General features: G+C 35.3%; 1 long non-coding RNA gene across 1 annotated transcript; it reads left to right on the top strand.

Annotated features, from left to right (window-relative positions):
- The first annotated feature begins 1,169 nt into the window (after positions 1–1,169).
- LOC118997052 (uncharacterized) lies at positions 1,170–13,334 on the top strand. Its single transcript, XR_005068597.1, has 3 exons — positions 1,170–1,181; positions 13,201–13,205; positions 13,240–13,334. It is a non-coding gene; the product is annotated as an uncharacterized LOC118997052 (long non-coding RNA).
- Positions 13,335–14,401: the final 1,067 nt, after the last annotated feature.

Genomic DNA, 14,401 nt, shown 5'->3' with positions numbered 1-14,401 from the left:
CCTTGTTAGTTTTTGTCCATGTGTCCTTTATACTTGTTCCTGTGAATCCTTCCCCTTTTCCCCTGAAATTCTTTCCCCTCTCCCCTCTGGTCACTGTCTGCTTGTTCTGCATTTCAATGTGTTTGGTTATATTTTGCTTGTTTGTTTGTTTTGTTGTTTAGGTTCCTGTTAAAGATGAGATCATATAGTATTTGTCTTTCACTGCCTGGCTTATTTCACTCAGCATAATGCTTTCCAGTTCCATCCATGCTGTTGCAAAGGGTAGTAGCTCCTTCTTTCTTTCTGCTGCATAGAATTCCATTGTGTAAATGTACCATAGTTTTTGGATCCATTCATTTACTAATGGGTACCAAGGTTGCTTCCAACTCTTGGCTATTGTAAATTGTGCTGCTATGAATATTGGGGTGCATACTATCTTTTGGATTGGTGTTTCAGGGTTCTTAGCATATAATCCTAGCAGTGGAATTTCTGGGTCAAAAGGCAGATCCATTTTTAGTTTTCTGAGGAAATTCTATACATTTTTCCATAGTGGTTGTACTAGTGTGCAATCCCCAACACTGAAATAGGGCCCCCTTTTCCCCACACCCTCTCCAACATTTGTTGTTTGTTGTTTTATTTATGATAGTCATTCTGACTGGTATAAAATGGTATATCACTTTGGTTTTAATTTACATCTCTCTGATAGCTAGAGATATTGGGCATCTTTTCATGTGTCTCTGGATCTTCTCTATGTCCTCCTTGGAGAAGTGTCTGTTCAAGTCCTTTCCCCATTTTTTAATTGGGTTGCTTGTCTTGTAGTGGAGTTGTGTAGGTTCTTTGTATATTTTGGAGATTAAACCCTTGTCTGATGTATCATTGGCAAATATGTTTTCCCATACAGTTGGTTCTCTTTTTATTTCAATGCCGTTTTCTCTAACCATGCAGAAGCTTTTAATTTTGATGAGATCCCATTTGTTTATTCTTTCCTTTATATCCCTTGCTCTAGGGGACATATCAGTAAAAATGTTACTGCGTGAAATATCTGAGATTTTCCTGCCAATGTTCTCCTCTAGGACTTTAATGGTGTCACAGCTTATATTTAAGTCTTTTATCCATCTTGAATTTATTTTGGCATATGCTGTAAGTTGGTGCTCAAGTTTCATTTTTTTGCAAGTAGCTGTCCAGTTCTCCAAACACCATTTGTTGAAAAGACTGTCTTTACTCCATTTTATGTTATTGCCTGCTTTGTTGAATATTAATTGACTGTAGAGACTTGGGTTTATTTCTGGGCTCTCTGTTCTATTCCTTTGATCTATGTGCCTGTTTTTATGCCAGTACCAGGCTGTTTTGATTACAGTGGTCTTGTAATACAGTTTGATATCAGGTATTGTGATCCCTCCTACTTTGTTCTTCTTTCTCAGAATTGCAGCTGCTACTCAGGGTCATTTATGGTTCCATATAAATTTTTGAAGTGTTTGTTCTATGTCTGTGAAATATGCCATCAGTACTTTAATAGGTATTGCATTGAATCTGTATATTGCTTTGGGTAGTATGGACATTTTGATGATGTTAATTCTTCCAGTCCATGAACACGGTATATGTTTCCATTTGTTTGTGTCTTCCTTGATTTCTTTCTTCAGTGTTGTGTAGTTTTCTGCATACAGGTCTTTTACCTCCTTGGTTAGGTTTATTCCCAGATTTTTTATTTTTCTTTTTGCTATATCGAATGGGATTTTTTTCTTGATTTCTGCTTTGGCTGTTTCATTGTTAGTATGTAAAAATGCCTTTGATTTCTGGATATTTACTTTGTATCCCACTGTTTTGTCAAATTCATTTATTAGGTTGAGCAGTTTTGGGGTGGAGTCTATAGGATTTTCCATGTACACTATCATGTCATCTGCAAACAATAGTATATTAATCACTGCACTCAAAAGCTGTCTTTTTGCTTTCTTTTCATAGTCAATATTATCCATTTGTAATAAATTTAGGTTCATTTATTTCTCTCTTTATATATAGTTTAAAGTTTTTCTTCATTTTGATTTGATTTCATTTTTAAATCTAAAATATTATAAAACATTGCTATGTTTCAAATTTTTAACTATATAAAATTGTGACACATTTCTTTCCATTTTTATCTTCTCTGCCCTGTTCCCAGCTACCCTTACAAGTATCATTTTTATTATTTTATAACCTTTCTTTTGCTTCTTTCCTGCCTCCCTTCCTCCCTTTCTTTATTTCTCCCTTCCTCTATTTTTCTGGCTTTTTTTGGAACCAAAGTCATATACTATACCATTTTACTTAATGATATATTCTGGTAATCACTGATATCAGTTCAGAGAGACCTATCTCATTTTTTTATGGTTGCAGAGAAGTACACAATGTAAAAACACCTAAATTTCTTCAGCAAATTTGCAATGAATGGACTTTTGGATTATACACAAATTTTGCACTACAAATAATATCTTCATGATTGTTAAAGATACATATTTTAAATACTCCAACAATTTGAATTAGTTTATACATCCATCAACAATGAAAACGGTGTTGGAAACACTGGTGAGCCCCAGCTTTCTATGAAGTTGACAGTATGAGGAAAAACAAGATGCGACAGCCTAAGATTCAGAGGAACAGGATCTTCTGCCCTAAATTTATTGGTTGGACAAGCATGAGGCTAGCAAGGAGAGTGCTATTCCTTTGCTCTCTCCTGAGAGTGAAACTGGAGTTCCCTTCCTATTAACAGAATGTGAGGAGCAGGCTGCTCTCCAACAACATTCTGAGCATTTCATATATTTATTGACAAAATTACAGTCCTAAGGTATCAGGGCTAAGGGAAGGTGTTCTTCCCTTACTCTTAATGGACTCCTCTTAAAAGTCCACCTTGTTCTAGAGTAATTCCAAAACAGTAGTTGGAATTATGCAAGCATTCCAAGATATGCAGTTAAGCCACATAAAGGAACTGAGTTGTCACTGCCTACACTGTTTGTTAGGATAGGAAGAGGCTTCTGGAGAGGAAAAGAACAAATGATGCATGTCACTATCACTACTCCATGTTTCCAATGAAGATGGGTGGTTTCTCTTTAAAAAGAAACAAATATTTACTCTCTTAGTCATTGTGAAAATATTTCACTTTATGTTATTCCAGTACAGCATTTTATTTGATTGCAGATCCTGTTGTGCTCCACCCTGAAGAAGAAAATAATGAACAGATTCTTCTTTTCTTAAATATATATGCACCTAACTCTATTAGAAATGACTTACACATATGACAGTTTGTTTGCTATAATGAGCCACCAATGTCTACTTTGCCAAGTACTCAGCCCTGAAGTACCGCTGGGAGTTTGTAAAACCATTCTGAAATGTAGACTGTAAGATAAAAATGAAAAATATATTTAATATATCTAGATCAGCAATATAATAAGTGTATTTGTTTTGAAGATCCTAATTCAGAAGCACCAAAAACTGATAGTAAATGTTTTATAAAAATCATAATGGCTTTTCTTTCCCCAGTTGTGATTAAAAATTTGCTGTAGTATATATTGGGGAAAGATAGAACCCTCACTAAGAAAATGAATGCAACCCAGGACATGATATTTGCCAGTTTTTTCTATTTCTTTCCAGTTTGCCATTGAACTCTTAAATACTTAACGCTGTATATAGACATCACTTCCTACCACTTAGAAACAACAGAGTCGTAGACATCCCTCATTTTAATTAAAAGACTGTTATTCAACTAAGAAGTCTTTTCAGGACAATCTTTTTTGCTTTAAGTCAACTGCCTGTTCTCACTAAAGATTAATCAGATAAAGTGACTTGGGGGATTAACAAGACAAATTTTTATCTTTGTTAATATTGTTCTTTTCTTCTACTATTAATAGAAATATACCAGTTTTAAAAGAATAATATCAGATGCTATCTGTTAGGTGTTATCTGTGACCAAATATTCCTACAGAAGTTGACATTGTTCTGTAAGGTACACACTCTTTTTGTAAAGGAACTTCTATCAAGAAAATAAAAAACACCGTCAGCCTGTTCTCTATTTCAATGTCTTTGGTTATATTTTGCTTGCTTGTTTGTTTTGTTGTTTAGCTTCCTGTTAAAGGTGAGATCATATGGTATTTGAACTTCAACACCTGGCTTATTTCACTCAGCATAATGCTTTCCAGAAAGGAGGGAATTTCAGGGGAAATAGGGGAGGGATTTAGAGGAACATATATAAAGGATACATGGACAACAACTGAGAAGGGTGGAAATGGGAGGGAGGGGGGAGCACGAGGAGTGGGATGGGATGGGAGTAATAGACAGAATGCTGTACTTAAAAATAATTAAATAATTTTAAAAAAGAAAATAAAAAACAAATGAAAGCAACAAGAGAAAGGCTCTTCCTTATGGACCAATTACTCCAAAACATACACAAACAAAAACCACTTGGAGCACTAATTAAAGCATTAAACACATTAATGGTTTTCATCCAAATTAGATTAGAAGACACTTAGGAAAAGTAGTATAGCAAAATGTAAATGAGTTTCAGGAAGGGTGGTGACATTTCAGTAAGAAAGTTAGTGTTTATCCTTGATCCCTAGAACTATGTGACATCCAACAATCTTCATAGAAGTGGCTCTATTCCATGAAGAAATGGGATGCTGCCTATTTTCCGAAGCCTCTCTGTGGAACTCCTGCCCTCGCCATTGAGGAACTGGCCAGGTGCCTACAATCCCCACTTAATTTCAGTAAAACTTTACTTTGACTTTCTGGTGAAACCGGAAAGAACATGCCTTCCCTGGTGTTATTTTTGGACATTATCCCTCTAATTCCAGTAAGCCTTTTATCCAACTCTGTTTCCTGTTTGCTGTATCACTGTATTTATTTCCTCTTTCACCATCCATTCCTTCCTATTTGCTATTTCATCTCTTTTCACTATGCCCTCTAGAGTTTGATTATATAAGAAACAATAAGTACAAACAAAAAAATTCCTTTTAATGATTAGGTTTCACTTATTATGTTACTATCTTCATCATGAACTTGCCTTATTATTGTTTTTTCTTCAACTTAGTAACTTCCATTGAAACCTTCTAACGACATCTAATTTGGAGTTAGATTGTGGGTGGTAGTTTCCTATTCTAAGTATTTTGAGTCTGGATTATTATTTATTTACTTTCCTAAAGGAGGAAAACAAATCAAAACAAAAGATAATACCTTCTTTGGATTTCATGATTTTGGCTACATCTCGGCCTCATTCTTTTATTGTGGTAAAAAACTTCCTAATTGATGACATTTACCCCAGGTCCTGACCTTCCTCCTTGACTCGTGGTTCCTGTCCAAATGTCATGTTGAACATGCTCTGATGCATCACCTGAGCTCTAGCCAATTTGAACTTGACCTCTTGGAACGTTCCAAACTTTCTTCCCTTCACGCGCTCCTTCATTCTTTTGACTTCACCTCTGCTCACTCTCATACCATCTCTTGATAAATAGTTTCTGCTTTTTCCTCCTCTATGAATCTTTTTTGGAATGTGTTCCTCTTGTGCCAGTATATTCTTAATGCTTTTTGGTGCTCTCCATTGAGAGTGCTGATCTTTGAGGATGGGCCTATGCTGTGTCTCTTTCCACTTTATGCCACAGCTGGATGCTGAATGTCTACTTGTTCAGTGAATGGATACGTGGACACAGGAGGAAATAAATGGCCATGGATGTTTGGGCAATTCATAATCTAAAGCTCCAGTTCTGGAAGGTGTGGAAGTTGAAACTCCCTCCTCTGCCAATAAGCAACACTAGATGTCAACAACTTGCAAAATACATTCCATATATGGAATGAAGGATCATATATTCTTTTTTTCCCAGTTTTATCAAAATGTCTCAATTCATCAGTTTTTCCTACTGACTTGTAGCTTGGCATTCAGGACTCCTCTCAATTATAAACTCAAATAGGTGCAGTAAGGACAATAGGCAAAGACAGAAAGAGGCAATATGGATTTCTGGCAGTAGTACACTTCAGCCTTGGCAAAATAAACCTTCAGGATAGGTATGATAGTCTTCTACTCCTAATTTCCAAAATTACTTCCACACAACATCATGTTTATCAGAACTTTTGGCATGTGGATCAGAAGAAACAAATCTGAGAAGGGGTTAAGTGAAATGCCAAATACAAACTGTATGGTGAGACATCTTGCTATATTCTGTGTTATATTAAATCCTGAATTAGAGCCATGGCTAAATCTATGTTTTCACACACACAATAAATTAATTGCTAGGTGTATAGATGCTACCTACCTGCCTTGGGATCAGAGAAGTTCATTTTCCTGGAATCAGTTATCATAGCACTGATTTTCTTGTGGAAGGAAAAAACACATCAGTATTCAGTTTCACTTAGCAGTAGACAGCAAGACTGAACACAACTATTTAAAAACCTTGCTTCACTCTTCTGTAGTTTGCCAGATGAACTCTTTAATAAGACAGAACTTTAAATTAATGGCTTATGCCTCTTTAATTTTTTTTAGCCTCAGAAAGAAAGAAAAAAAACTTTTTTGCTTTTAAAGCTTGACCCCTGAGGTTCCAAAAGCAACCATTATTCTTAAGGTTGAATGACTAAGGGCAAATCCTACTAAATAAAACAGCCTTGTCCTCATAAGCTTCTGCAATTTTTTTGTACTTCTTATGGCTAGTCTCATTTTGCAAGTGGTTTCAATTTATCCAATTTTGAGAACTGATTTTAGAATTACAACGCAGGAGTTTTTCATTATATTCTATTTTCTTTTAATTGTATATTTATCTTCCTTGTTCAAAGTCAGCTTCACAAAAGGCAAGGACTCAAAGAAAACTGCAGTGAGTTTTGTGTTAATGAGAAATAATGTGAAAATGTTTCCATTTAACATTATATTCATAATTAACATTATTTTTAAGTACTCACCAGATGCATGGCTGTCCTTTGTGATTGTGTATGAGTTTATATAATACAGAAATATAAATATGTTGTTAGCCTCATTTATAGGTTATATCTGCTATCTTCTCTGTATTTTTTAAGAAGGATGATAAATTTGTTAAAAAAATAAGCAGGTCTTTGTGTTATTGTGGAAATATTTTTTCATCCTAGATTTTGTTTTTCAGATAAAGTAAAGTCATAATGTGCTTTTAGGATTAATTAATTAGTTTGAAAGCAATAATGTTTTTAGACACTGAAAATATACTAAGTGTATTGGGTAACCACCACATTGTTGTCTATGTCTAAGAAGTTTTTGGGGTTTTTTGTCTTTTAAAAAATTTGTTGTTTTCAGTTTTATATCCCACATATGAATGAAGTCATACAGTTTCTTAATTTTTCCATCTCACTGATTTTGCTTAGCATGATATTCTCAAGATCCATCTATGTTGTTGCAAATAGCAGTATTTCATGATTTCTTATGGCTTATTGATTTTTTGTTCCATCATATATATGTACCACATCTTTTTTATTCAATCATCTATCAAAGTACACTTTGGTTGTTTTCATGTCTTGTTCATTGAATAATGCTACAACGAACACAATGGTACATATATCTTTATGAATAAATGTTTTCAGATTTTTCAGGAAGATATCCAGAAGAGGAATTGCTAGGTCATATGACAAGTCCATTTTTAATCTTTTGAGGAACCTCCATACAGTTTTCCATGGTGGCTGTACCAGTTTATATTCCTACCAGCAGTGAATGATGGTTCCTTTTTCTCTACAACCTCTCTAACACTTTCTTTGTTATCAATACTTGTTGTATTGATAATAGTCATTCTAATATCAGGTGGTATCTCATTGTAATTTTGATTTGCATTTCCCTAATAGCTAGTGAACTTAAGCATCTTTTCATGTATCTGTTGACTATTTGTATGTCTTCATAGGAGAAGTATCTGTTCAGGTCCTCTACCCATTTTTAAATTAGATTATTTTTTGTTGCTTTTAAATTGTATGAGTTCTTTATATATTTTAGATATTAACCCTTTGTTGAAGTGTTTGTCAATATTTTCTCCTATTCAGTTGGTTGTCTTTTTGTTTTGTTGTTGGGTTCTTTTGCTATAAGGAAAGTTTTAGTGTGATATTCATTTATTTTTACTTTTACTTGCCTTGCCTTTGGGGCCAAATTCACAAATTCCTCTCTAAGATGAAAGTCACTAAGTTTATTACTTATGGCTTTTTCTGCACAATTTATTTTTTGTCTTTTTTATTATTGCTCGATTACAGTTGTCCCTATTTTCCCCCATTACTCTCCCCTGCCCTATCCACCCCCACTTCCCACATTCAATTCTTCCCCCAAAATGTGTTTGCCCATGGGTCCTTTATACATATTCCTTGATGACCCTTCCCCTTCTTCCCCTGTTATCATTTTAAAAATATATATATTTTATTGATTTTGCTATTACAGTTGTTCTATTTTACCCCTTTATTTGCCTCTACCCTGCACACCCTCTCCCACCCACATTCCTCCACTTTAGTTCATGTCCATGGGCCATATATATAAGTTCTTTGACTTCTACATTCCCCATACTATTCTTACCCTTCCCGTGTCTATTTTCTACCTACCATCTATGCTACTTATTCTCTGTACTCTTCCCCACTCTCCTCCTCCCACTCCCCTGTTGCTAACCCTCCATGTGATCTCCGTTTCTGTGGTTCTGTTCCTTTTCTAGTTGTTTGTTTTGTTTTGTTTTAGGCGTGGTTGTTAATAATTGTGAGTTTGCTGTCACTTGACTGTGTATATTTTTAAACTTCTTTTTCTTAGATAAATCCCTTTAACATTTCATATAATAACGGCTGGGTGATAATGAACTCCTTTAACTTGACCTTATCTAGGAAGCACTTTATCTTCCCTTCCATTCTGAATGCAAGCTTTGCTGGATAGAGCAATCTTGGATGTAGGTCCTTGTCTTTTATGACTTGGAATACTTCTTTCTAGCCCTTTCTTACCTGCAAGGTTTCTTTTGAGAAATCAGCTGACAGTCTTATGAGAACTCCTTTGTAGATAACTGTCTCCTTTTCTCTTGTTGCTTTTGAGATTCTCACTTTAACTTTAAACCTGGGTAACTTAATGATGATGTGTCTTGGTGTGTTCTTCCTTGGGTCCAACTGCTTTGGGACTCTATGGGCTTCCTGGACTTCCTGAAAGCCTATGTCCTTTGCCAGATTAAGGATGTTCTCCTTTATTATTTGTTAAAATAACTTTTCCACTTGTTGCTCTTCCTGTTCTACTTCTGGTGCCCCTATAATTTGGTTATTAGAACATTTAAAGATTTCCTGGAGGTTCCTAATCCTTTCCTCATTTTTTTTGAATTCTTGTTTCTTTATTCTTTTCTGATTGGATGTTTCTTTCTTCCTTCTGGTTCATACCATTGATTTGGGTCCCAGTTTCCTTCCCATCATTGTTGGTCCCCTGGACATTTTCCTTTATTTCACTTAGCATAGGCTTCATTTTTTCATCTAATTTGAGATCAAATTCAACCAATTCTGTGAGAATCCTGATTACCAGTATTTTGAACTGTGTATCTGATAGGTTGGCTACCTCTTCATCGCTTAGTTGTATTTTTCCTGGAGCTTTAATCTATTCTTTCATTTGGGCCTTTTTTTTTTTTTTTTTTTTTTGTCTCAGAGTGTCTGCTATGTATAAAGGGCAGAGCCTTAGGTGTTCACCAGAGCAGGACAACTAACATGGCTGCTTTGTGACGCTATATGTGGGGAAGGGGTCTGAGAGGTAGCAATGGCACATGCTCCGCTCTCTGCCCTTCCCCTGCTTTCCACAAGCAAATTGGGCCCTTCTGGTGCTGTTTCCCAAGTGGGTGGGCTTGTGTATGTTCTAGAACCCTGTGGGTCTCTCCAGTGAACTCTCCTGTGAGCCTGGGAGTTTCTCCCAGCAGCTCAACCCCCACAGGTGTTTTCAATCAGTGGTTTGAGGCTTTATTTCTTAGGGCTGGGACCCTGGGTTGTGTGGTTTGTCCTGCTCCCCAGTTTTGCCTGGTTTATTTGCACGTGAAAGTGAGGCCACCTGGTCTGCCAGCCACCACTTTGCCATGAGCTGCCCGACTCTGCCCCTCATAACAGCCTGGAAGAATGTCTTCTTTAACTCCTTGGTTGTTGGACTTCCATACAGTTCAATTTTCTGTCAGTTTTTAAATTGTTGTCTTTCTTTTGGTTGTGTGGAGCCACAGTGTGTCTACCTATGCCTCCATCTTGTATCTTGCATGCCTCCATCCTGCCTCTGAAGTCCTTTGTTATCATTTTTTATATTTAGGGCTTTTATTCATTCTGAGTTAATTTTTGTGTACAGTGGCAAGTAGCAATTGAGAGTAATTCTTTTGCATGTGGCTTTCCAATCTTTCCAGCACCATTTTTGGAGAGACTTTCTTTTTGCTATTGTATGTTTTTGGCTCCTGTATCAAAAATTATTTGTCTATGCACATGTGGGTTTATTTCTGGGTGGCCAATTCTGTTTCAATGTTTTGTATGTCTGTTTCTCCCCAATACCATGCTGTTTTGGTTATTGTAACTTTGTAATACAATTTGAAGTCATGGAGTGTTGGCTTTGTTATTTTTTTCTCTGGATTGCTTTAGGTATTTGGGGTCTTTTGTGGTTCCATAAAAATCTGATTTTTTTTTTAGTTTAAAAAATGTCATTGGGATTTTGATGAGGATTGCATTAAATTTGTATATTGCTTTTGGCCAAGTTTATGTAAAGGACACTAATTGAAAAGATACTTAGGGATCACAGAATTGGGGGGAGATTAGAGGATAAGGCCTAGTAGGAATCAAGAAACAAATTCTGAAGAAAATCAGTGATCATTTTGAGTACATTGAAAACAGAAACTTCTTTAAAATGTTCCTTTTAGTAGGGTAGAGAAAAATAAATCAGGGACATATATATAAAATGGTTATAAGCAATAATTAATTATTCAAATCATATTAAGAATTTTAAAAATCAGTTAGAAAAGCACAAAATTCTCAAAGGAAAAATACGTAAAGGGAATGAGCAATCAATACATACAGGAAGAAAGTCAAATGCATAATATAAAAAAAATGCTCAATCCCACTGAAAATGAAATAAAACTTAAAAACAATATTTTGGTTTATATCCATCATTTTGATCAAGGGTTCAAAGTCTGAAAATGCTGAATGTTGGTGAGAGTGTAGAATAAGAACATTGCTTATACACTGCTGGTAGAACTGTGAACTTGTTAAAAACTTTGTAGAGTGACTTGATAATATCTGGTAAAGCTGAAAAAGCATTTCTACTTGTAGATATGTACACTATAGTAACTCTTATACGTGTTCATATGGAAATGTGTATAAAATGTTTATGGAAGTTTTTATCTAAAGGCAATAATATTGAAACCCATAAATGCCCATAAGCAGGAAAATAAATGATTTTTGTATATTCATCTGCTAGAAAATTATCACAAGGAGAAAATTAGAGTTACTTATGTTAATATGGATACATTTAGAAATATTATGTTGAGTAAAATAAGTTTCAGGACAATATGTGACATTTGTGACATGTGACATAGAAAAAGAAATGTCACAAATCAATATGTGACATGGAAAAAGAGATTTGTTCTTCCTTTCCAGGAAACCACAGCCCTACTTTTAAAGTCTTTAAATGATGAAGCCAGGCCTCCCCAGTTATCCTTGCTTAGAGTCAATTGATTAGGGACTTTAATTACACCTGCAAAATTGACACTACACCCAGACAAGCACTTTGTTGAATAACTGGGAACTGTACCTAGTCAAGTCAACATCTTGACTTTCTCATTGTGAAAAAAGTCATTACAATGACTTTTAGAAAATACTTAAAGAAAAGAAAATACTTAAAGTTTGTATGAGTTAGATTGGGAAGGTTGAGTTTTCTACATGATTAGAGGGAACACAGGGACACAAACACATGGTAGATTGATTGGGAGTGGGTGCCTGATCTGTTAGCATCTAGTGAGCATTTACAAAATAATTACTGAATAAACAAACTAATATATTTGAGTGAAACACCCTCTTGGGGGACAGCTGTATTTTGTATAGGTGCCTTTATAAAGTGGTTGCTGGAGACAACACAAAAAAAGGACTGTCAATGTTAAGCATTGTTTTCCTCGGGCCTCAGTCACACTGTGACAAAAATACAGCTTTTACACTGTTTCTAAAACATTTATCTTTTCATCTTTTAATAGTATATGAGAGAAAAGTTTCTTAGCCATTTGAAACCATTTTAGATATCAGTAAGTGAAAAACAGGACTCAAGGCAAAAAATCAAACACGATTAGCCAAGTAACAACCAGTAAATCTTAATAACTTACTACAACTAAGGTTTCCTTCTCATCCACAAATGTTTACTGAGGGTAAGCTGCAGCCTCTGCTCTGTCACTCTTATTGTCCTTACTCCAGAAGCCAGCTGGACAGAGAATTCAGTGTGCGGAACAGCATATATTGCTGTGACAGAGGTAGAAAGGGCACGAGTACCACCCAATGGTACTTACTGCTTCTTTCTAGAAGTGACATATATCACTTTTGCTGGCATTTCATTAATCAACTCTAGTCCATGGCCCACCCTGACTTGAAGAGGGAAGGGAAGATGAATGCTTATGCAGAGAGGTGGACATTATGTAGTTCATCACAAAAGTAAACCATAGGGCTTGCAGAGCCTACAAAGTGCTTGCATGCATTAAAAATAACAATGAACACTGTTAATCTCTAGCTAGGGCTACTATATGCAGTATTAACCTAGTTATTAGAACAGAGACAGAACCTTTCTAGTAATGAGGGGGTAATATATTATAGTCAATTAACTGTATTAACTGTGATATATTGTTATTTGAGTTCAAATTTCACTCCTTATTAACCAGTGGCCTTGGGCAAAGTACTTAGCCTTCTTAATCTTCAGTTGCCTCAATAATGTCTCTTATCTGATGGGTTTTTTTTGTGAGGATTAATGCACATAAATCACTATATTTTCAGGGATAATGTGGTTCTGAGAAACACTGAAAAACAACTTACTGGGGTTTTGTGTCATTAGTGCACAAAAAAACAAACTTTATTCCATGAGGTTAAATGTCAAGGGTTCAGTGTGTGGTAGTGGGTAGGGTTACTAGAGGTACTCATGAAGGCAATTGAAGATATCAGAGTGAGCAAGGAGAAGGGGTGGCTCAGGAAGCAAAAATGAGGGAAGTAGGGCAGGAGAAAGACTCACCAGAGGGAGAATTACATTTCCATTATAGTTTAATAAGCCAGCAAAAGTCCGTTATTTGAAACTTGTCTTAAAACTTTTAGTAACCTATGTACCCCAACATTCACAGCAGCACTATTTATAATAGCCAAGTGCTGGAAGCAACCTAAGTGCCCATCAGTAAGTGAATGGATCAAAAAACTATGATACATTTATACAATGGAATACTATGCAGCAGAAAGAAAGAAGGAGCTCTTACCCTTTGCAACAGCATGGATTGATCTGGAGAGCATTATGCTAAGTAAAATAAGCCAGGTGGCAAAAGACAAATAGCATATGATCTCACCTATAAGTGGAACCTAATGAACAAAACAAACAAGCAAGGAAAATTTAACCAGAAACATTCAAATTAAGAATAAACTGACAGTTACCACAGGGGAAGTGGGAGGGGTAACAGGGAGAAGAGAGGGAAGGGTCATCCAGGAATATGTATAAAGGACACATGGACAAAGCCAAAGCGGGGTAGGATCAAGGGTGGAAGGTAGGGATAGCTGGGGTTGCAGGGAATGGTGGGAGGAAAATGGAGACAACCCTAATTGAACAATAAAAAAAGGAAAAAAAACTTTTAGTAATGTTCATTTAGTACAGTAGAGTTATAATGGAATAATATTTGATTGTTGGAAATTTAAAGGGTCAACATGCTAGTTGCCTGATAACTTGAACTTTTATATTGATGGAATGTTCTAGAAGAACGTTTTACAATTGGCTGACATATACGTCAAGCACCACTATCTACATTATTTTAGGAGTACTTGTTTATTTCCACTGATTTTAATGATCTCTTATGTTATGAAACATAATATAGCTAAGAGTTTCATTATGGAGGAGAGAGATAGCAAAACTAACCCAATTTGTGAAATATTTTTGAAAGTATTGTTAATTTATCTTTTTAAATTGATAGCTTTGAGATTTGTCATTATTTCTAAAGATTCAAATATACACTTTACTGATTGATTATGAGTTGTCTTACAGAATGTTGCTGTGCAGAATTACTGAATCCTCTAATTATTTTTGAGTCAAAACATTTTTGTATTGGAATAAATGAATAATTTTTATTTATGTAGGGTTTAAAGTTCTGCTTATTTTTATATGAACATTGATTAAAATTTTATGTTACTAGTGTATGATTTCCAAATAAACAAAACATGTTTCTTTCATTCTCTCAAAATAGCAAACCTAGAAAATGAAAATAATTTCTCATAAAAT

Source organism: Sturnira hondurensis, unplaced genomic scaffold (genome assembly GCF_014824575.4).
Source record: "Sturnira hondurensis isolate 20B ecotype Veracruz unplaced genomic scaffold, ASM1482457v3 Scaffold0012467, whole genome shotgun sequence".
Taxonomy (NCBI): domain Eukaryota; kingdom Metazoa; phylum Chordata; class Mammalia; order Chiroptera; family Phyllostomidae; genus Sturnira; species Sturnira hondurensis.
The sequence above is the reverse complement of the archived record's forward strand: the minus strand, read 5'-3'. Positions and strand labels throughout refer to the sequence as shown.